The sequence below is a fragment of the Lissotriton vulgaris genome, chromosome 2_1 (assembly GCF_964263255.1).
Source record: "Lissotriton vulgaris chromosome 2_1, aLisVul1.2, whole genome shotgun sequence".
Lineage (NCBI taxonomy): Eukaryota > Metazoa > Chordata > Amphibia > Caudata > Salamandridae > Lissotriton > Lissotriton vulgaris.
The window spans coordinates 1,746,741,725-1,746,763,778 of NC_141687.1; the positions used below are offsets into that span (position 1 = coordinate 1,746,741,725).

A 22,054-nucleotide genomic window follows, 5' to 3' on the forward strand; every position below is an offset into this window, starting at 1 on the left:
GCATTTATATAGTGCTTACTACCCCTGACGGGGCGTCAAAGCGCTTTTTCGGTGAGTAGCACGCTACTCCGGGACCCAAAGAGGATTAGTGTTGAATTAGTATAGTGAAACATGCAAGTGCATTTTAAGTGGTGGATAGGTTACTCAGTTATTTGGATTTGGAATGATAGCAGAAGGATAGAGGAGGAAAAAAGGTTTGTATTTATATAGTGCTTGTTGACGCACGCTATTCAGGAATTAGTGGTGAATTAATATGGTGAAATATGAAGTAATTTCAGTGGTGGATATTAGTCAGTTACTTGGAGTGAGAAGAATAGCAGAGGGATAAAAGGGGAAGAAAGATTTGCATTCATATAGCACTTGTTACCCCTGATGGGTGTTGAAGCGCTTGTCTGGTGAGTAGCACGCCACTCCGGAACCCATAAAGGATTAGTGTTGAAAATTAGTATAGTATAAATATGAAGTAATTTGAGAAGTGGATATGTTATTCAGTTATTTGGGTAGTATATTAGTATAGTTGAATATGGAATTCGAGAAGTGAACATGTTAGTCTGTTAATTTTGATTGAAAGGATAGTGGAGGAAAAAAGGGAAAAGGATGTTTTTTTAAATATATATATTTTTTTAAGGTCTTAGCAGTAGGAGGAGGCTTTTGGATGAGTAAAAAGGAGTTTTGGAGGGGAGCAGTCAGAGGGAAGAGTTTAGAAAGGTTTGATTTAGGGGATCGGTATAGTAAAAAGAGGTGTCAGATGATGCAAGGAGGGGTAGAGTAGGAGAGAGTCTAGAAAGGGTTATTTTGCCGATCATAGTAGTTGTATGGGGTTTGGGATAAATGAGAGAGTGGATGTAGAGGATGTATTGATAAATGTATAGGCTGAGAGATAGGGTAGTGCATTGGAAGGAATGGTAGAAAGAGGTTTGAGGTGAGTCGGAAGGTTGGGCTAGAAGATATATTGAGCGAAGTATAGGCTGAGTAACAGAGTAGTGCATTGGAAATGCTAAATTAGAAGAAAGTGATAAATATATAAATCCATAAGTACATTGAAAGTATATAGATACATAAAGGAGGTAAGTATATCTAGATTAAAGATATTGATAGAGGCACAGGATGAGAAATAGGGTAGTGCATTGGATATGCTTTTTCAGGAGAAAAGTAACAGACACACAGATCCAAATACGTGGAAGGTACACAGATGCACAACAGAAGTATGTACATGTAGACCAAAGTTGATTTTTATTTACTTATTTATTTATTTTTCTTAATAACATAATATTATTTTACATGTTCATACAAAGTAATACACAAAGATAGGTACAGATCTATAGTGAAAACAAATGCTTATATACAGAGAGATATGCTATAAATTTCTGTTTGCGTATGGTGCTAATGTGGGGAAGAGCCAAATCTTGAGTAGTTTTCTGAAGATAAGGTGGTTGTCGGTGGACCTTATGTTGAGGGGTAAAGAGTTCCATAGTTTGGCTGCTCGAACAGAGAAGGATGTGCCATCCATGGTTTTTTTCTTGTATGGTGGGATTTTGAGGCAAGTTGTTCCTTTAGCGCGGATGTTCCTTTGTTGAATGTGTTTGGTGATTTTATTCCTGATGAAGAGTGGTCCTATTCCATGTATTGCTTTGTGGGTGATACAAAGCAGCTAGAGCGTGGATCTTCTGGCAACCGGTAACCAATGCAGGGCTTTCAAGGCAGGGGAGATGTGGTCTTGCGGTTTTATATGCATAGTAGTCTGGCAGCCGAGTTTTGAATCCGTTGTAGTCTTTTCATGGTCGCTAAAGGTGATCCATGGAAGAGGCTATTGGTGTTATCGAGTTTGGATAGAACAAGGGAGATGGTAGCTTGGACCTTGTGTGGAAATCCCAAATGAGGGAAAATTTGTCGCAGCGTTTTTATAGTAGCAAAGCTTGATCTTGCTAGTTTATCCACTTGGGCATTTATCGTCAGCTTGGAGTCCATGGTCATTCCGAGGTTTCTTACTTCCTTCGATACTTTAGGCAGTGTTCCCAGTTCATCATGCCATGCAGCAAACGGGTTGTAATGTTTCCAATCGCCACACATGAGTATTTCAGTTTTTAAAGCATTCAATTTGAGATGGCTCCAAGTCATCCACTGATCCATGGTTCTGAGACAGCTGAAAATTTGTGATTTTCCAATGTTTTTGGGGCATTCTAGTGTCATCTGCATAGTTATAGCTCATGAGGTGACATTTATTGATCAGTACTGGTAATGACTTCATGTAGATGTTGAAAAGCATGGGCGAGATGATAGAACCTTGAGGGACCCTGCTTTTGTGGAGTACGGTTTGGACGAGAAAGGTGGGGTATGGATGACATTAGTTCTGTTTTGAAGGTAGGACGCGATCCAGTCTAGAGTAGTTCCCTCTATGCCGGCTTCATAAAGTCTTTGTTTCAGAGTGTCATGGTCAACCGTGCCAAAGGCAGCTGAGAGGTCCAAGAGAAGTAGAGCAGAAACCCGTTGCGGTCAAATCTATTCTTTAGGTCATCCCAGATGATAAGGAGGGCAGATTCTGTGCCTCTTCCCGGACAGAATCCTGTTTGGAAGTCTGAAAGTATGTCATTCTCTTCAATGAATTGTGACATCTGGGTGAACACTGCTCTTTCTATTAGTTTGCCCAGGAAAGGTCCATTTGTAATGGGTCTGTAGTTATCAGGGTTCAGCGGGTCCATGTTTGTTTTCTTCAGTAAAGGGAGTATGTATGACTTGTTGAGTTCTTCTGGAAATATTCCAGTAGTTAAGGAATCGTTAATTCTTCTTCTTACTGGAGTGGCAGCAGAGGTTGTTAAAAGAATTGTCTTGAAAGTATGTGGCGGACAGGGGTCAGAAGGGCTGCTGGCAGCGCTGCTTGCTTTGACTAGGTCCATAAATTCATCGTGTGAGATGTGTTGGAAGGAACGGAGAGGCTTGATTAGAACGTGTATGAGTCAGGGGAGGTGGTCCAGCATGTGGGTCACGTAGTAATGTTCTAAATTGTCCAATGGATGAGAGGCGGTTAGAAGAGAGGTGCTGAATTGCTGTATCTGTGTTAGGTGTGGTGGAAGAGTGAAAGCTTCGCATTGGAGTTTGTTCCTTTGTGTGGTTTGAAAGTTGGGTATATGTTTGTGTTTTGTGATGGTAAGTATCATGAGGTGTTGCGCTTTGAAGGTCTTGTTGTGCTGGTGTGTGTGATATGTTTTGCATTTGAGGAGTAGTGAAAAGGGGTGCTGATGTATATATTTCATGCAATGGATTTGGTTGTATAGTATGGTTTGTGAGAGGAGGTTGTGACGTAGAGGGGGTGGTGATGTATTTATGAGTAGAGTGTATGTTGTGTGTAGGAGGGAATGAAGTAGAGATGAGAGTGTTTATCTTAGACTGGTATGTGGCAGGAGTTACAAAGTGTGGTGTGTGCAGTGTGTGTGTTGTGCGTTAGTGTTATTATGGTAGAAGGGAGAGGAGGGTGTTTGTTGGACAACTGATGGAAGGATGATTATATGTTTGTTAGTGATAAAAGGCGGTCTGTTAGGTGTAATCACAGCAGGGAGAGTGTGTCTGAATGGGATGTAGTTATGTATAGTGTTGATTGGTGTTGTGTTAGTGATGAGTGTATTGGTTAGTGGTATAGGATAGAGTTGTGTACTGTTTGTAGGTAATGGTGGATATGTGTGGTATTTGGGATAGTAGGGTGTGTAGATGTGGTTTGGTTGCGTTTGTGGTGCATGCTGGTACATTAATATGTGCATAGTGTTGTGCAAGGTGTACCTTTGGTGTGAGTATGTTGCTCTGTTGGAGGTTATATCATAGTAAGTGATGTTGCATAATCTTTGTGCCTGATAACATGTGAGTTAACAAAATGAAAAGTAGATGAAGCAGATACAAATCTGGTTTTGAAAATACCGTTATACAGAAGAAGTGCTGGTTTGATATGAAAGGGATGTACGTGGTCATGAAATGAAAGGGTTGCAGCTATTGATATATGCTAGGCATAGCCATTTTGTACCCAATCTCAGCCTTATACGTATATTTATTGCCTGAAGCGACCATGGATATTATCACCAGCCTCACTCAACTTCAAAATGCCATTACAGCTCTAGATGTCCAGGCACAGATAATGTTATGTTATGTTAAAAAGATTTAAAGTTCTCCTATACCCCGAGGTGTCTTGGCGCTAGCTGCACTTGAACAAGAGTCAAAAGGAGCCTCATTTTAAAGAGCCATGTTTTAAACTCCTTTCTAAAGTATATCAGGGTGGGTAAGGCCCTGATAAGGAAGGAAGGCTGGTCCAGAGCTTGGTTGTTCCTGTGATGAAGCTTCTTTCTCCCCAGTTCATCTTTCGGATTCTAGGGACCACTGAATTTTTTGGCTCCTAAGGAGCACAGAAGTCTGTTAGGTTTGTACCACTCAAAGAAGTCTCAGGAACTCAGGCCACTATTTTTCAAAGACTTGTGGGTGATGAAAAGGGCTTTGAACTTGGTGCGACTCCTTACTGGAAGCCAGTGTAACTTATGTTTTTCCTGAAAACCAGATTGGAATTCTGGAATTTCTTGGGGACACCTGGCGGCCGCATTTTGCACCATCTGAAGGCTGTTAGTATGCTTTTCCTGTATATCAATCTTGACTCCTTGAAGAACTTTGGAGTTCCTAAGTTTCACCATAGATACATCAATATGTCTCCATCTTCTCCCTTCCAAGAAAATTGCCCAAATCAGGAAGGAAATAAGACATGTCCTGAAACAACAAGATTTATCTCTGAGGGAGCTAGACAGATTACTGGGTCTCCTCTCTTCTTCCATCCAAGCCATCTTTCCCGGACCCCTACATTTTTGGGCCCTCCAAAGGGTAAAAGTGAGAGCACTAAGATCTGGCCTCTGGCACGGAGATCGGATTACTCTGGATCAGGAAGCCAAATCAGAAATAGCCTGGTGGCTTGAGAACCTAGACGGGATGAATGGCAAAGCAATCTGAGGCTCAAAACCAGAATTTGTTTAAAATTAGATGCGAGCCTCCATGGCTGGGGAGCTTGCCTTCTCGATCAGAACATGGGTGGTATCTGGTCGCAAGAGGAATCCTCTCACCACATAAATTACTTGGAGCTAACTGCTGGTCTTTACGCCTTGATGAGCTTCAAACACTCTCTCCAGGGCAGGTCATTCATTTTAAAGATGGACATGTCCGCAGTAGCTTATATAAATCACCTGGGAGGTACCAAATCTACGGATCTATTAAACTTAGCCAAGAAACTCTGGATGTTCTGTCTGGAGCACATGATTGTTCTCAAAGCAGAATACCTCCTGGGGAAAACAAACATCTCTGCGGACTGGAACTCAAGTTTCCTGTTAGATCACAGTGATTGGAAACTCAATGTTTCCATATTGAGCACCCTGAACAGGATTTGGGGTCCCCAAGAGATAGACCTATTTGTGAGCAGACTAATGTTCCAACTAGAAAAATATTTCAGCTGGATGCCCGACCCAGGTGCTCTGTCAGTGATCACCTTTCTCCAGTCTTGGAAAGGAGACAAAGCCTATGCCTTTCCTCCCTTTGCCATGATCCAAAGAGTTTTACAGAAAGTGGGACAGGACCAGTGCTCCCTTGTCCTAATAACTCCCTTTTGGCCATCTCAGGCCTGGTTCCCCACCACTCTGGAACTGGCTTACAACCCCCCCTTCTTAATTCCTACCCTAGAGAATCTTTTTTACTGACGTAGATGGAGGAGGTCACCCCCTAATTCAAACAGGGAGTTTGAACCTTCTTGCTTGGAGAGTGTCAGGAGATCCAATGAAATCTCAGGACTGTCGTCGACAGATGCAACTCTCCTCGGAGAGTCTTGGGCTCCAGGCACTCACTACAGATATAACAACATTTGATAAAGCTGGGTTTGTTGGTGCATGGAAAGGATTCCTTGGAGGCACCTATTGTTGACATTGGAAACTTCCTTGTTGAACAGTTTGTAAGGGGTCTCAGCTACAGAACTATCAATTTTTATAGATCGGCTATCTCTGCTGGCCATGTCTTTGTCAACGGTAAAATGGTAGGTAAAAACATCATTGTTTGTGGAGTGATGAAAAGCATCCGTTTAAGAAGGCCTCCTAAATCTAAATATGAAACTCTCTGGGACGTTAATCTAATCCTAGATCTTTTCAATAACTGGCCAGATAATACCCTCCTGAATAGGAAAAACCTTTCCATTATGCTTGTTACTCTGCTATGCCCAATTTCCTGCAGAAGAGTCTCTGATGTCAAAGCCCTGGACGTTACAAATAGATCCTAAAACATGTTTGATGTCGAATTCAGGATTTGTAGAAGAACAAAGACTATGTCTGATTCAATCTTTTATCTACGTTTTGATTTATGCCCAAAACTTCGTGTTGTGAATTGAATGAGAGAGTATGATCGCAGAATGTTTGCCCTTCGTCCCCTGTGTGTGAACCAATTACTTATATCCTTTGTTAAGCCCCATAAAAGTATAACCTCAACCTCTATTGCTAGATGGGTTAAAACCGTTATGAGTTTAGCAGGTATTGTCTTAATGGTATTTCAAGCTCACTCCCTAAGAGGCGCTATGGCCAGTAAATCTCTGTGGTTTGGAGGTAAATTGGATGACATTCTCAAAGTGGCCGACTGGTCGGATGCTAGCACTTTTGCGTGAAAGTATTGCAAGCCTATCAAACATATGTTTGATGTAGTTTTATAAAGCTGCCAACATGCATAATGTAGCCTCTGTTCTTGTAATGAAATTGAGGTTCTCCTATTACCATGACTAGAGAATCTGAATTTCATTAAAGACACAGAGTTTGACACTATCCCACCCATCCCACCCATTGGATAGTGGGCTTACAGTGAATAAATGTTCATTTTATTAACAGTACTAGTATTATCTCTTACCTCTTCTATTAACTTGTTAAGTTTTATTTATTTCCTATGTTCAGGAGGTATTTACTTTTCTCTCTTTTCAGGTAACCCTTCTTAACTGCAAGACGTCTGGGCTTTGGATTTACCTTCGTTCTTCCTTCTCTTTCATTTTGCTCACCTGAGGATTGTTTCGAAATGTAGAAGTTTTAAGTTTTATGGACTTTTTCTATTCTCCATATTTAAAAGAGGCTGATTGTTGATGGCTCATGCCTTTTATGTCTTTATAATGTTCTGTTCTGGAACATTTTAATATTGTGATGTATGTGGCTGCTTGGAGACTGCATTAAAGGAATATGCATAATGTCAGCCTCTGTGTCTTTAATGAAATCCAGATTGTCTAGACATGGTAATAGGAGAATCACAATTCTTTGTCTGTCCAGAGACATGGGACAAACTGGCAGCAGTAGCTGGACCCTATCTCCTGCTCCTGCAATTGATTTTAGTGACTCAATGACAGACTGGTGTGCTCTGGCATCATCCCAGTACAAAAACAGTACCACTGAGACACAACAGCTACCGTTGTCAGGTTGCAAAGTGGAAGAAACGTGCATAACTAATAATTCATGGAGTCACAGATTTTCCACAAAAAAACATGGGCCAAAAAATCAGTGGCGGTGTCTGCAAGAGGGCGGGGAGCATCGCCCCACCTCCTCCCCCATCTTCTGCAGCTGTGCTAAGCGTGAAAAATAAAATGGTAATGAAATCATTTAATTGCCATTTTATTTTTCACATGGCATGCCACAGCCGCCAGCCTGCCCGTGCTGGGGAAAATGGATGCATGTTCTCCTCTGCTGTCTATTGGCAGTATTGAGGACTGGAGAGTCTAGTTGGACACTCTAAATTACGCATGTGAGTTTGGTCGGGTGTCTTGCACTGGCCAAAGTGGCATGCGCAAATTGCAGCTCTCCAGCCTGCTGTTTTAGACATCTGGGTGAAGACCAAGCACCGGCCTCCAGGGCCTAAAGGAACGCCCAGCAAGCCCACTCAATCCAATCCTGGCACTTCTCTCATGCTGGTTACCAACATGAGAGTAGCCCCAGGATTGGTTAGTGGAATTGGCTAGAGCAGGAGCCCTCAGAGTGGAGGGACCAGAACAGGTCCAGCTTTCGTGATGGTGGTGCCCAGTGCTGCAATCACTTTTGGCGCCCCACACCCCATGCCCACCTCCTTTAGATTCTCTCACCACCACAGGGCAAAAGTGCCCCTCAACTCTCCAATAATAAGTTATTGCCAAACACACGCACCACCCTCAGGTCAGCGCCTCTTCCACAGGTCAGCGCCTAGTGTGGCAGCACCGGTCACACTGCCCTGGACCGGAACGAGGAGGATATCGGACATCCAGCAAGCAAGGTAAGTGACTTTATAATTTTTTTTATTCCGAGCCACTCGCCATGCCTGCATGCACTCACCCAGCCAGCACCCATTTGCCCGCCCTACCAAAATATATACCTGCCAGCCATCCGTGCCAAAAACTGACAAAATAACCATTCAAAAAACTCTAAAGAAAAGTTCACTCAGTCAAACACCCTAGAACTCAGCAAAAACAAATCACTTGAGAAAGGGAATTTTCAAAGATGCGCTTTAAAGTACTGACAGTGGTTAGAAAATTTCTTAAAAAGGCAAAGGGCTGCCCTTTAATCACAGAGGAGAACTCAATAGGGCTGGACAGTACACAGTGAGCCGTGGCCTGTGCTCTGAGGAGTCCAGACAGGAGTTTCCGTGCATGAGTGCAGGACCCCTTAGGTAAAGAGATTGTATGACCAGCGATGCTACATGGGACGAGGAGCCGACACTGAGTAGGAAGAAGAGAGAAAGATGTACACTGTGAAGTGTTACAGTGTGGTGGGATGGAGGTATTTGTCCGCATATGTTATGTTATGTTATGTTATGTTATGTTATGTTATTATGGGTCTTCTATAGCGCACGGCTACTCCAAAGGAGTGTCCCGGCGCTTTGTGCGCCAGACCCAGGGAGGAGACAGGTAAAACATAAAAACAACAGAAGAAAAGGCAGAACAAAAGGATAAAACTAAAAAAGCTCTAGCCAGTAAAAAGCCAGGTCTTTAAACCCTTCCTAAAAGCGAGTAAGTTGGATGTGGACCGCAAAGACAGAGGTAAAGAATTCCACAACTGGGGGGCCAGCAGCCTGAAAGACCGTCCTCCAATACGGGCTTTCTTTAATATCCTACCATACATTGTATTCCATTTTTATATAGCGTCACTTAGTATTTTTATTTACTCCATATGTATCTCATGTTTTTGCTGCTGCGATATCTCTGCAAAGCGCTCTGATACCTTCGGGTCTATTGCAACTCTGGGTGCTAGAGGAGATCTAAAGCGCACTTGAAGTAATACACTATAGTGTCTGCTTTTTAAATATTATACATTTGGGTGCTTACTATGCTTTTGGGAGAAGAAAACACCCCACTTCCCCCTGCGTAATCAGAAGATTAGGCACAATTAAATGTCAAACATAGTTTGTAGCACTCTGCTTATCCCAACTTAAATAGTATTGTGCTTTTAAGTTCTTCCAAATAACAAAAAATCATCCAAAGGCTCTTGAAGATTTTCTTCCTTTTAATTCCTTTTCAACTCCAATCCCATGCCACGCGTTTCGCTGAGGTTATTGATAACCCATTGGCTTCATCAGGGCTGGATATAATACGAAAGGCGTTTCTGTTTTTACAACATAAACATTTTACTGAACAACATTTCAAATGCAGAGCCCCATATGGCCCAAAACAACCCTGTGCTCTTCAAATCTGACATTTATAGTGAAAGCATGCACAAACTTCATATCTGTTTTTAGCGCACCCTGTGAAACAATCGATGCCTTTTGAAAACATACATTATTTGAAACCATGTGAATAATACTTTTAAAGGCAAATATTGCAAAGGTGCCACTATCATCCGCTACATTGTCATATGTGAACAAAAGTGATTTATCTCTTCTGCGATTGCCAGTGTCATTCTTCTTATAGCCCCATATATGATAGACTTTCTTACAAATGTAATTACCTTATCTTGACTCGTTTATTGCCTGATAGAGAGAAAAGAACGGTCCCTTAATCTTAAGTTCTGGCATGAAGGAAAGACCTTGGATCAATGCGTTTCACTTTAAGGTTCAGATATGAACCCAATGAACTCCTACCTCATTTACTGGGAGAAGGCTTTTCTCAAATTTAATTCCGAAGCCACACGATTAAAACCACTTGGATCCTTAAGTCCGTTATATCTACAACAAAACAGAGATATGTCTGCGTCTCAGTATACTTTATTTCTTTTCATAGCTACGACTTCTCTAAAGGGTAAATACCGTCCAAATATGGCCAGTCTCACCTGCGTTTTCCCAGCAGGGCGCGCAAAACCAGTGCCAAAATTCCACTTCCAATGTTCAACTCTCGTGTCTCATCAATTTCGTTTAATCTGTAAGTTACAAAATCTACATTATTTTCCAGACTTGCCCATTTTCTAACAGACCGTTTCAGATTCTGCCCTTTAAAGTACCCTATATCGTACCTTAAATTTATTGCTTTCCCAGATTCTCCTTGTGGTCCTACGTCGCCCTTTCATCGAGCACTTCTCCCTGTTAAATGCAAACGAATATCGTGCCATTAATATTCTAAGGCTCTACTTATTTAGCTTATCCCTAGTCCCTCTGTCTCAAAACGCTTACCTTCCACGCTGTGTGTGGGTCCCGAGTACAGGCGACACCCGACTACTTCCTGGTTCGATTATGTCAGCTTCCATAAAGATAGGAAGCGGACTTACTGCTAGGCATATGTAGCCGCCAACTTTGAATGGGTTTTCATACTCCCATACTTCTATATATATGTTGCAGGTTTATATCAAGAATAAGAAATAATTATTACATAAATCAAATCCATAAATCAAATCCATTTAATTACAATTCCAAAATAAATAGTAGTAGCCCCTAAGTTCTCCGCTGCCTTGTGCTGTGTTTCACAAAATCCCATAGACACTTTAGTTGGCATCCAGGTTAGTTCTATAAATCAGTCACCAAGGAAAAATTGAGGCCGTCCTCTACGGCCCGTAAATGCATGATCCATCTCGCCTCCTGCCTCCTTAATTTCAGTTCTCTGTTCCCACCTCGTGGGTTACTATATACATGGTCAATTCCATAAAATTTGAAACTTTTACTTTGATCTTGCTTGTCACACGTGTGTATATGCTCCGCTATTGGATACCTTACATCATTATTTTTCACTGCTCTTAAATGCTCACTCATTCTGTCTTTTAGCATACAGATTGTGCTACCCACATACACTCGTAAACATTTGCACTCAATTATATAAATAACATATTTTGTGCTACATGTTATGTTCATTCTTATTTAATATTTTTTCCCATTTTTTACTTGAAAATTCTTAGTCTTATCCTTAGCACATCTACACATGCCACAATGGCCACATTTGTAGAACCCCTTGGAATGCTCATCTAGCCAGCAAGAAAGCAAGAAATTTATTCTCAGCTAAGTAAGAAAACTTGCTATGAGAGATTGACCCATAACCCAATATTCTCCCTGACTGCCATGATTAATACTCACCTTAAACAATGGCATGACACCGGCCTGTTGGACGATGATGAATATCTCTTTTTGAAGGTGAATCTCCCAAGATACCCTTGCCTATACACCTTACCAAAGATTCACAAAGGCCTACCTTTTCCACCAGGGAGGCCTATTGTATCTGGCATAGAGGGGCCAACAGAACGGCTATCACAATTTGTTGATGTCTTCCTTCAACCGATTATGACTAAATTACCATCTTATATTAAGGACACGTGACATATCCTAAACACCCTGGGGGATATCAGATGGGAATCAGGGATGACATTGGTAACCCTAGATGTGATCTCGTTATATACGAGCATTAAGAATGAATTAGGACTGAAAGCCTTGGACCACTTTCTTTCCAAAAGGCCAGCCAGTCATTGGCAGCACACACAAATGACCCTAGCTATGACCGAATTGATTTTAGAGAACAATTATTTTCTGTTTAAAAACGATTGGTTCAAGCAAAAACAAGGTCCAAATTGTCTCCAGCATACGCAAATATATTTACGGGGTGGCTGGAAGAAAAGTTTTTTTGGGGCCCAGGAGCTAGTGAGTGGAATGGATCTATCCTATTTTGGGGTAGATTTATTGATGATTGCATAAGGATTTGGGCGGGGTCCAAGCAGGCCCTGAATGGTTTTTCTGAGTATCTTAACAGCAATGATATGAATATCAGATTCACCATCAATGACAGCACAACCAGCATTGTATTCTGAGATGTGGAACTATATATAAAGAATGACTGTATTGAAAATAAAATGTATCGCAAACCAACTTCGTGCAACACAATTCTGCATGCGAAGAGTGCTCACTCAAATCACCAGGTGAAAGCCATTCCATTTGGTGAAATGTTAAGAGCTAGACGAAACTGTAGTGAAACTCAGCAATTTAATGAATGTATTTGTGACATTGAAAAGAGGTTTATGAGAAGGGGATATGACAAACACAATGTGAATATGGCAAAACAGAGGGTAATGAATGTGGAACGGAGTATGACGCTTAGACCTACCGCTAAGCAAACAACGGAAGAACAACCTATTAGACTCATCACAAACTATACTCCAGTGAGTAAGGTGTTACAAGAGAGTATGAGTAAGCATTGGAATATTCTAAAAATGGACAAAACGCTAGGCAAACACTTAGGAGGGAGACAGCAGATAACTTATAGAAGGGGCCAGACCATGGGCACCTTATTAAGCCCAAGTTATCCAATGTCTGACCGTCCTGTAACCTGGCTAGATGAGCACTCAAAGGGGTTCTACAAATGTGGCCATTGTGGCATGTGTAGATGTGCTAAGGATAAGACTAAGAATTTTCAAGTAAAAAATGGAAATAAATATGAAATAAAAATGAACATAATATGTAGCACACAATACGTTATTTATATAATTGAGTGCAAATGTTTACGAGTGTATGTGGGTAGCACAATCCGTATGCTAAAAGACAGAATGAGTGAGCATTTAAGAGCAGTGAAAAATAATGATGTAAGGTATCCAATAGCGGAGCATATACACACGTGTGACAAGCAAGATCAAAGTAAAAGTTTCAAATTTTATGGAATTGACCATGTATATAGTGACCCACGAGATGGGAACAGAGAACTGAAATTAAGGCGGCAGGATCATGCGTTTACGGGCCGTAGAGGACGGCCTCAATTTTGACCGGGAGCTAGAATTTTTCCTTGGTGACTGATTTATAGAACTAACCTGGATGCCAACTAAAGTGTCTATGGTATTTTGTGAAACACAGCACAAGGATGTGGAGAACTTAGGGGCTACTACTATTTATTTTGGGCCGTAATTAAATGGATTTGATGTAATAATTATTTCTTATTCATGATATAAACCTGCAACATATATATAGAACTATGGGAGTATGGAAACCCATTCAAAGATGGCAGCTACATATGCCTAGCAGTAAGTCCGCTTTCTATCTTTATGGAAGCTGACATAATCGAACCTGGAAGTAGTCAGGTGTTGCCTGTACTCGGGACGCACACACAGCGTGGAAGGTAAGCGTTTTGAGACAGAGGGACTAGGGATAAGCTAAATAAGTAGAGCCTTAGAATATTAATGGCACAATATGCGTTTGCACTTAACAGGGAGAAGTGCTTGACGAAAGGGCGACGTAGGACCACAAGGAGAATCTGGGAAAGCAATAAATTTAAGGTACGATATCGGGTACTTTAAAGGGCAGAATCTGAAACGGTCTGTTAGAAAATGGGCAAGTCTGGAAAATAATGTAGATTTTGTAACTTAAAGATTAAACGAAATTGATCAGACACGAGAGTTGAACATTGGAATTGGAATTTTGGCACTGGTTTTGCGCGCCCTGCTGGGAAAACGCAGGTGAGACTGGCCATATTTGGACGATATTTACCCTTTTGAGAAGCCGCAGCTATGAAAAGAAATAAAGTATACTGAGACGCAGGAATGTCTCTGTTTTGTTGTAGATATAACGGACTTAAGGATCCAAGTGGTTTTAATCGTGTGGCTTCGGAATTAAATTAGAGAAAAGCCTTCTCCCAGAAAATGAGGTAGGAGTTCTTTGGGTTCATATCTGAACCTTAAAGTGAAACGCATTGATCCAAGGTCTGTCCTTCATGCCAGAATTTATGATTAAGGGACTGTTCTTTTCTCTCTGTCAGGCAATAAACGAGTCAAGATAAGGTAATTACATTTGTAAGAAAGTCTATCGTATATGGGGCTATAAGAAGAATGACACAGGCAATCTCAGAAGAGATTAATCACTTTTGTTCACATATGACAACGTAGCGGATGATAGTGGCACCTTTGCAATATTTGCCTTTAAAAGTGTTATTCACATGGTTTCAAATAATGTATGTTTTCCACAAGCATCGATTGTTTCACAGGGTGCGCTAAAAACAGATATGAAGTTTGTACATGCTTTCACTATAAATGACAGATTTGAAGAGCACAGGGTTGTTTTGGGCCATATGGGGCTCTGCATTTGAAATTTTGTTCAGGAAAATGTTTATGTTGTAAAAACAGAAACGCCTTTTGTATTATTTCCAGCCCTGATGAAGCCGATGGGTTATCAATAACCTTGGCGAAACGCGTTGGCACGGGATTGGAATTGAAAAGGAATTAAAAGGAAGAAAATCTTCAAGAGCCTTTGGATGATTTTTTGTTATTTGGAAGAACTTAAAAGCACTTTACTATTTAAGTTGGGATAAGCGGAGTGCTACAAACTATGTTTGACATTTAATTGTGCCTAACCTTCGGGTCTAGTTCGCGTAATACTAAACTTGATAAATATATAAATAAACAGAGAGATGATGGAGAGGGGGTTGGAAGGAATATCACGCTGATGACGGAGCGATGGATGGAATGTCATTGACTAAAGGTGACATTTTATAAACGCACAGTAGAGGGATTTTTTCTTTATTTATTTATTTTATTTTGAAGGTTTTATATAGAGCAAACATGACCCTTGCGGGTTCAGAGCACTTTACAAGTAAGATAGTTAAACAAAAGAGACAATGTACAAAGAAACATAGACTTATGTTACGTGCGGACATGATGCCAGTAACACAGCTCAGCAGGTGGAGCCTCAGCTGCAGAGATCTGTGCATTGCCAGCAGGTCACATGTTCAGAGCTCAGAAAAGAGGGAACATCTATGAATAAAGGGTTTGAAAAGAGCTCCAGGTAGAGTCAGGTTCTTAGAGAACTCATGGTTGAAAGGGTGCCTTCAGGGTTCCTTCTTGGCCTCTCGAAGTAACTCGCCCAATGGCATTTTATTGCTGAAGATTCTGGTGATTATAGACAGGCCTTTACTAGTGAAGAAACAGTCACAGATCAAAAAGACCAAAACAATAAATAGTAAGATCTGAAGCCACACCAGGACGTTAGCTGGCATTTTGAATCTCAAAAGAAGCCCACAATCAAAAGGATGGCTGGCATAATCACAAATGTCATGTTTCTAGAAAGACAATCAAGTGGTGGTATACATAACATTAAGTATATTTCAGCAACAGTGTGCCTCAACAGAATTATGGACCTAAAAGGAAATTGCTGCACCTCAGCACCTGCTGCCATTATGAACTGTCTCATTGGCTGTCTATTGTATGTGAATCCAACTGGACTGTAGACAAGGAGTTTCTCCATATTGCAACACTGTAGTACGCGACCCATAAGACAATATAGATTTGATGAAGTCCACTCCCGAACTAGCATATTCTGCACATTTACGTTACATGTTTTCAGATCGTTCCAAATAAATATGTATTTTACTAATCAAGCTATTTTGGGGCATGAAGAAGAAAACGCATTAAAAAAATACCCCAAAGTTAACATTCTAAGGGGCTTATTTACAAGGCCCTTGCGCCACTTTTGCGTCACATTTCCCATGTTAAAAATGACGCAAAAGTTGCGCAAGGAGCTTGTAAATCTTCCCCTAAGTTCACTCAAATAGTCGTACAAAAAGTGTCAAGTCAGCCTTAAAATCCACCAAGAAACCCCACCCATGTCCAGGAACCTTCAGGAAGAAGGAAAGAAGAGGACAAAGCCAATCAGAGAGAGCGAAGAGGAAGAGACAGGCAACACCAAATTAGAGCAGGATTCAGTGAGAGCGCGCAGTTGGGATTCAAAGCAATAGGAATGGCAATTCGGATGAGAGGTTAGAGATGGACAGAGGAAGGTCTCAGGTGAGTCCTGTGGATACCTGTTTACACGGATGGGAGCACCGATGCATGGAATGTGGAGAAAGAAGTAAATGATTCTGAGAGGAAAAAACATGAGGATGTATCATCATGGATGAGGTAAAAATGAGGTTAGGAGAGAAGCATAGGCATGGCAGAGAAGAGGAAAGCACAGGAGAGAATAAGCACAGAGGAGAATACCAAACACAGACTGGGCAGCGGGAGGGGTGAGTATGGGGGAGATGGTATGGAGTTTGAGAGCAATGGCAATTAATTCCATTGGGTAATGAGAGATGGAATTATTTTGGCAAGTGAGAAGCGAATGTCAACTGACGTGAGAAATTGGGTATGAAGGGACAGAGGTAACGAAGAGAGAGAGCTGGAAGAAGGAGAGAGCAAAGGAAGAGATAGAGGTAAATGTTTGGATGAGTAATAGTTCCAGAGTATGTGGTTAAAGACGTAAAACGAGTGAATAGAGGGAGAAGAAGGGAGAGCAACAGGTAGGGTACTGTTCACACAAAGACAGAGGGAGTATCAGCGATTACACAAGAAAAGAGGCAGGAGTAACACAGAGAAGGAAGGGACAGTAGAGAGGGGCAGATTGAATAATGAAAAAGAAACTGCAAATAAAGACAGCACAGGAACAGGTGGATTGGAAAAGGAAATCATGACAAGGATGAGTTGAATAATTAAAAAGATAAGGAGTCAGGGCGACGTCGGCGCCCTGAAAAAGAGGGTTGCCGACCTGGAGCAAACGCAGCGGGGCCTAGCGCTCCGGGTGGAGGACGCTGAAGGACGGGCGCGGCGGAACAACCTGCGTTTCGTCGGCTTTCCGGAGGACTGCGAGAAGGGGCCTATGGATGTTTTCCTGTCCCGGTGGCTGGAGAGCTGGCTACCTCCGGACACCCAGTCACGGTGCTTCGTAGTGGAGCGCGCCCACCGCGCCTTGACGCAGAAGCCGCCGGCTGGGGAGCGGCCTCGCCCGATCATTGCCCGGATCCTCAACTACCATGATAGGGACGTCATTCTCCGGGAGGCACGGCTCAAAGACACTCTGCTTTATGATAACTGTAAAATTATGATCTTCCCGGACTATACCAAGCTGGTCCAGCAGCAGAGACATTCCTTCCTGGCGGCCAAGGCCAAGCTGCGAGGCCTGAAGATCCAATACTCGCTGCTCTACCCGGCTCGCCTCCGTGTGATCTTCAACTCAAAGACTCACTTTTTCGATTCCCCGGAGGCCGTCTTCACCTGGACTGACGAGGCGGTCAGGATCCGGCCACATGTCCAGCTGGGGCTGCACTCCGGATCCTCACGCAGCTCCTCTCAGGAACGGAGCAACCAGCCGAGCAAGGGGAAGCGACATCGCAAGTCTCGCTCGAGGCGGAGGTCCTTGTCCCGGGACCCCCTCTTGGGGGACACGCAGCCTGACACCGATCATTCTGGCAAGGGGCCTTGATTTCTGTCCGCTGCCTGTTTGCTCCTAGCTTTTCTTCTATGGCCGGTCACTGCAACGGCGGCCTGCCAGTCGGCGGTACGGACATGATTTGGTGCAGTATAACTTTGCCCCTTTGGCTTATGCTTGGGACTCTTGCGAACTGATGTTCTTTATCATGCACTGCTCTTGATTGTACTCTATGCTTGGGGGTGGGGGGGTCTGGGGCATGTTCCAAGGGCTGCCTCCTCCTGTTGGGATTGGGGGGTAGTGTCGGGAGGGTGTTTGGTTGGTGGTAGGGGGGCTGTTTGGGATCCTTTGGCATGCCTAGCCTTCAGCGCTATGTTTGGGGCCTGAAGTACCGTATGCCGCGACAGATACTTCATTGTTTCTTGAGGTATTGGGGTGGGGGAGGGGGGTCTTGGGTTGTTGGGTTGCTGGTCGGGGGGTTTGTTTTTCAGGGGCTATGGGTTTTGGGGTCCTGTTTTGCGGGGTGCACGTGGTCTTTGTGATTTTTGCAACTATGGTGTTGGGGGCCTGGGCCGGGAGCCGGGGATTGTGGTGTTGGGTGCATTGTGACAATGGTTGATGTCCCGCGAATAGCGTCTTCTAGCGCTTCCATGCATGTTCTTAGCTGGAATGTTCGGGGACTCCTGGACAAGATTAAGCGGGGGCAGTGCTTCGCTGGGCGAAGAGGGACCAGGCGGATGTGCTCCTTCTCCAGGAAACACACATGCTGGGCACTAAGGCCTTGAGTTTGCAGCGATTTGGCTTTCATCAAGTGTTCCATGCTGGGTTTACTAGGGGCTCCAGGGGAGTGGCCATTCTTATCCATAGACGGCTGGCGTACACTCACGAGCGTCAATGGCTCGACCCTCAGGGCCGCTTTGCTTTTGTTCAAGGGAAGATTGGAGTGGAGCCTGTGGTGTTTGGCAGTGTGTATGCCCCCCCCCCCCCCCCTGCAGTGGACCTTGGCGGAACAACTGTTTGCCCTATGGACTGAACTCCCCCACTCCTTGGCTGTGATTGGTGGCGACTGGAACGATGTGGTAGATGTGGCCTTGGACAGACAGAGGAGGCCTGGGATGGCGGCCGTGACCTCCCCTACACGGTTGGGGGCTATGATTGATGGTCTTGGATGGGTGGATGTGTGGCGGCACCTAAATGCGGAGAGGCGAGAGTACACATATGTTTCGGCTGTTCATGGCTCCCTCTCGCGCCTTGATTGTGTGTTTGTACCGGGGGCCTTCCTTGACAGGGTAAAGGGGGCGGCGATCCGGCCTCCCGGGCTTTCTGATCACTCCCCAGTGGCAGTCCACATTGACTTGCGTAGAGCACGCCAGCCGTTCAGATGGCGGATGTCCACGTGGCATCTGCAGCGCCCTGATTACTCCCAGCACCTCCGTGGCGCGATTGCCCACTACTGGCAGGACAACCTTGCCGGGGAAATGGACGCAGTGACTGTCTGGGAGGCTATGAAGCCCACCCTGAGGGGGCTGGATATCGCTTGGTGTGCCTCTGCTCGCCGGACTCGGCAAGGAAGTATTGTCGCTGCTGCGGAGCGGGTGGAGGAACTAGAGGCTCGTCACAGGGAGGTGGTCGATGATATTTCGCTGCGGCTGCTCCTACAGGCACAGCAGTCTTACTCCTCGGTCCTATTGGATGAGGCTCGCCAGGCGTGGTTGGCCACGCATAGTAGAGTGTACCAGTGGGGCGACAAGTCTTGCTCTATGCTCCACAGGCTTTGCCAACAGACTTTGCAGCCTCTCACCCTACCGGGCCTTGTTGACGATGCCGGGGTGGCGATCATGGACCCCGCAACTCTTGCAACGAGCTTTGCGCGCTATTATGGGCTCCAGTATGCCGCCCGGGAGACTCTCTCCCCCGACGACATCGCGGGCTATCTCGCGACGGTCCCCCCGCTCGCTGTGTCCGATGAGGTACGCGATGCCTTGGATCTTCCCCTAACGGCTGAGGAGCTGGGTGACGCGTTGGGTCAACTGAATGTGGGCAAAGCACCGGGGCCGAGCGGATTCCCCAGTGAATTCTATAAGAAATTCTATCTGCAGCTCGGGCCGCATTACATGCGGGCCCTGGAACAGGCTAGGGTCACGGCCGCCTTCCACCGGATTGGCGCCATGCCGAAATTGTGGTATTCCAGAAGCCGGGTAGGCCCCCTGATCGACATGAATCTTATCGCCCCATATCCCTCATTAATTTCGAAGCCAAGCTCCTGGCCAAGGCGATCGCGAACCGCCTGCTCCCACACATTACGGCCCTCGTTCACCCGGATCAGGCGGGCTTAATGCCGCGCCGGGCAACAAGGCACAACATTCGACGGGCACAGGCTGTGATTGACGCAATTGGGTCTTCAGAGGATCAGGCGGCACTCTTATTGGCTGATATCGACAGTGCCTTCGATTCGGTTAGCTGGACCTTTCTCTTTGCTCTCCTACCGCTGTTGAACCTAGGCCCGGTCTTCGTCTCCTATGTCAAGTTGCTTTATACAGAGGTCACTGCCTCGGTGCGTGTCGCAGGGGCCACCTCCGCTCGGTTTCCGGTGACCAGGGGCACTCGCCAGGGGTGTCCACTCTCCCCTTACCTTTTCGCGCTGGCCATGGAGCCGTTGGCCGCCCGGGTGCGCCGTGATGCGCTTTATCGAGGCTTTGTGTGGGGGGCGGACCATTCGGATCGCATAGCTCTATATGCCGATGATGTGCTATTCTTCATGACGAACCTGCGGCGTACGGGCCCTCGTGTCCTGGAATTGATGCAAGAGTTTGGTCGAGCGTCGGGGCTCTTCCTTAACCCGCGCAAGTCGACCCTATGGGTGTTGGGGAGTGCCGCGGTGGACTGTCCCTGGGCTGCATCCCTTCAGGTGGCTGTGGATGGCGTGAAGTACCTGGGCATTTTCCTCTCTGCCTCGCCCGCGGTGGCGTGGGATCGGAAGGTCCAGCCGGTGTGGGATCGGGTCCAGATGGATATCAAGACGTGGACGCGTATGCCTCTTAACATCTACGGCAGGTCGGCCATCTTTAAGATGGTGGCCCTGCCTCGTCTCCTCTACCAGCTACAGAATCATCCATATAAGGTTGACCCGCAGTGGTTCCGGAGTGTTGAGTCTGTGCTGGGCCGATTTCTGTGGGCCGGAGGTGCATCCAGGGTGGCACTGCGCACGTGCTTTCTCTCTACATACTGCGGTGGCTTGGCGACCGCAGATATTTTGTCTTATTATCAGGCCTCCCATCTCCTTGTGCTCAACGAGTGGTGGTATGGAGACCGTAGTGATCCGGCCTATGCCCTGGAGCATTCTCTAATGGGTGGCGCCTCCCTCCACACCCTACTGTACTCGGCCAGGCGGAGGCGACTACTCCCGCAGGTTACCCAGGTGGTCTTCGCGGTCTGGCGGCCGGCTCTGCACCGTATGGGTTGGTGGGGTAAACTGACGGCCGAGACTCCATTGTGGCGCAATGGCCTACTTCCGGCGCTGGTGTCCCTGTCCGGGTTCGGTGGCTGGGACGCAATCGGTATCTCATCCCTCGGCCATGTCCTCTCTGGCACTACACTTAAGTCCTTTCAGGACCTTAGTTCTGAATTTAGCATGCCCAGGTCTCAGTTCTTCCGCTACCTCCAATTTCGCCACGCTCTTACCCCTAGCCTAGTGGGCCTGGAGCAACTCCCTGACTTTAGCCCCATCGAGGCAAAACTTTTTATGGGGGACCTGGGCGACAAGAAGGTCTCTCAGATATACCGCTCCCTGGTCACACACTGTTCCCCTTCCCTCTCGTCATTGAAGGCCTCCTGGGAGAATGATGTTGGTCCCCTGGATGAGGATGACTGGCGTGAGGCCCTTGAATCTCCCCGTGGTGCTGCTATAGCTATCCGCCTCCGCTTTATCCAATTCAAATACCTTCACCGGGCTTATTACACTAGGGACCGCCTGTGGCGGGCGGGTCTTATAGCAGCTCCGGAGTGTCTGAGGTGCGGTGCAGAAAGGAGGACGCTTTTCCATACTGTGTGGTCCTGTGAGAGACTGTCTAGATTTTGGGCTGGGGTTTGGGACTGCCTGTCGGAGGTGTTGGGGTGGGACCTGCCTCGTACCCCTAGGCTGGGCCTTCTTCATGTCCTTGAGAATGTTGGGGGCAACATTTACAAACGTCATCTGTTGTTGCTGGGGCTTGTGGTGGAGAAGAGGGATCTGGCACAGGCCTGGAAGAGCGGGCGTGCCCCTCCGCTCGGTGCCTGGAAGGCGGGCCTGGACTTCCTCATGGGTCTGGAACAGCCTGTTTTCGAAGCCCGGGGGTGTCCCCGCAAACATTACAAAATTTGGAAATGGTGGGCGGACTACAGGGGCCTGACCCTTGATCCTCCCATGGACATTGATGATGCACTGCCTCCGAATGTGGATCCCGTACCCTAGGCTGCTGGCCAGCACCACCTATGTTTTCCATCTCATATTGCT

At 45.4% G+C, this 22,054-nt stretch overlaps 1 protein-coding gene across 4 annotated transcripts in view; it reads right to left on the reverse strand.

Annotated features, from left to right (window-relative positions):
• CRACR2B (calcium release activated channel regulator 2B) overlaps positions 1-22,054 on the reverse strand; it is a 370,935-nt gene that overhangs the window by 220,722 nt on the left and 128,159 nt on the right. The window contains exon 1 of one of the 4 annotated variants that reach the window (XM_086957753.1): positions 10,072-10,135. The exons of the other annotated variants lie outside the window; for them this stretch is intronic. The gene's annotated coding sequence lies outside the window, so the exon portion shown is untranslated. Of the gene's footprint in view, positions 1-10,071; positions 10,136-22,054 lie in introns of those variants that run through there. 4 annotated transcript variants of the gene reach the window in all.